Source organism: Gekko japonicus, unplaced genomic scaffold (genome assembly GCF_001447785.1).
Source record: "Gekko japonicus isolate JY-2015 unplaced genomic scaffold, Gekko_japonicus_V1.1 scaffold770, whole genome shotgun sequence".
Lineage (NCBI taxonomy): Eukaryota > Metazoa > Chordata > Lepidosauria > Squamata > Gekkonidae > Gekko > Gekko japonicus.
Window position 1 is genome coordinate 528,545 of NW_015167561.1, and position 2,627 is coordinate 531,171.

Here is a 2,627-nt window from a genome sequence, read left to right on the forward strand (position 1 = left end):
GAGGGAGGAAATTGGGAAGTTTTAGGGAAGGGACATACAACCTGAATTCCTGAGTTTGAGGTCTGGGGAGGTCCAGGGCAAACATTGCTGACGTCCAAGGACCACAGCTGGGAGCTGACTAAGCAAGGAGAAAAAGCCTGCACAGTGCAGCAGGGTTTTTGTTTTTGGTTTTGTTTAGCAAGAAACCAGAGTTCTAACCAGTAGAGACCTGGACCAGGGATCTGAGAAATCACTTGCTATGTCATGGGGTTCTTTTATGGACAGAAGATTACCAGGGTAGGTGGGATTTGGGCCATCCTGGCTTTGGATTGGGTCAGGATAAAAAGTTTGAATCTCACTGGCTGTTTTAGAGCCAGTGTGGTGTAGTGGTTAAGAGTGGCAGACTCTAATCTGGAGAACCAGGTTTGATTCCCCACTCCTCCACCTGAAGCCAGCTGTGTGACCTTGGGCCTGTCGCAGTTCTCTCAGAGTTCTCTCAGCCCCACCTACTTCACAGGGTGTCTGTTGTGGGGAGAGGAAGGGAAGGAGATTGTAAACCACTTTGAGATTCCTTCTTCTTCTTAAAGTTAATTGCTGTCAAACTTTGGTGGGGAAAAGTTGGGAAAGTGAGACAAATCTGCATGGGCACAAAAAGCCTGGATGATGCAACATGATTAGCATACTTTAATTAGGGTGAAGTGAGCCAGATCTACATTGACAGAAAAGTTTGGGTGAGTCAAAATAGCTCCTGATGCATAATGGAGCATAAATTAATGACCTGAGTGCCCTTCTTGGTTGACTTAAAAAGGGGAAAAGAGGAACCAGGGTAACATCAACTTCGTTGAGTTGGGCATATTTATTTATTTATTTTGTTTTTTAAATTTACAGGCCGCCCTCCCTGCCTTACATTTATAGACCTCCTCTGTGGTATGCCAGAGTATTCCAGTTGAGAAATCTTTTATTATTGAGAATGAAATGAAGTCTTATTGTTACTGAGAATCCTGACCTGAGGGAGATTGCACTTAATCAGTTTGTGATGCCAGCACACTCTATCTCTCCTGTCCCTGGGAATTCCCAATGTCTTGGAGGAACTCAGGTGCCTTTATGAGACTCTCCAAGTGTTAGGTCCCCTTGGCACTTAGGCTATAAAAGGGGTACCAGTCTAAAATAGTATGGGGAACCCACTAACCAGGGGGGGTTCAGCTGGAGGAGGGGGAGGGGTCCTCACAGATCTACCCCATTGTTGCAAGTTCTTGTTTGGTTTGATTCCCTTTTACACTGGAGAGGCTTAAACCTTTCAACTTTTTTTTCAGTTTGGGGACATTTCTGCAAACTTGGCATTTTGATATTTGTAGGAAAATCTCTTTCTCTACCTGGCTATACCATGTGGACACTTTGATCCACAATCCGAGGCTGTCAGGTTCCACAGCCAAACACAGGAGTACACACTTAACATAAGGTTATACTTTAATGTAAGAGCTATAGAGGCAGTAACATCGTCACTGTTAGGAATGGCTACTCCCTACAAGCATAATGGGGTGTAACGTATTTGTACGTACCCCCCCACACTCCTTGGCCAATCAACCTGACTCTCGTGCACGGGAGAATGGGGCCCCAGGCCGTTAACAGCCAAAGCTGGGAATTGAAACTTATCCCACGGGTAATAGATGGATAGACACTACACAGGCAGCAAGCTAGCAAGGTCATAGATAAGCAAATACACAGGAATGCAAGAACAGTTGGTACGCAGGTCAAGCAGATGCACTCTTGCCCATAAACATCATGGCAGCATAGCTGACATTCTGCCCACCCAAAAGTCAGCCCCTCTCGGGCATTCTGGGAGGTCTCCCGGCTATTCCGGGAGGAATCTCAGTTTGTCCGGAAAGTCCCAATGGAACTTGCGCAACAACTTAGGGGTCTGAATATCCCCTACTTCCACCCATTCCTGGTGCTGGGGTCCAAAATCGCACCATTCCACCAAATACAACAATTTGCCACGTTTGAGTTTAGAGTCCAAGGTCTTTGAGATTTCATAATGCTCCTCACCCTCGATCATGATGGGGGGGGGTATAGGCTGCGATGGTCGCCAAGGGCTAGATCCCGAAGCCCATTTCAGGAAGGCTGAAATGAAACACAGAGTGGATATTCCTCAAGTTCTTGGATAAATCTAAGTCCACAGCCACGTCATTGATCATCCGTTTTACTTTAAACGGTCGGATATATTTCCAATCCAGTTTATGGCTGGGTTGCAACACTTTAATGTTCTTAGTAGACACATACACCGAATCCCTAGGCTGCAGAACCCAACCCTCCACCCTTCTTTTGTCAGCCTGAGTCTTATACGCCTCCTTGGCTGCATTCAACATTTTGCATAGTAGCGGCCAAGAGTCTTTAAGGTGTTGATACCATTGTGCAGCATTCCCCGTCCCCACCATTGAGGGTCCCTCCAGGAAAGGCATTGGGGGACTGTCATAGCCGTACAGCGCTTTAAAAGGGGACATCCCTGTAGATGAATTACACGTGTTATTATAACAAAACTCAGCAAGGGGTAGGAGATCCGCCCAATCGTCTTGCTGATAGTTAATGAAGCAGCGTAGATATTGTTCCAGGGTTTGATTAACCCGTTCTGTCTGTCCATCCGTTTCAGG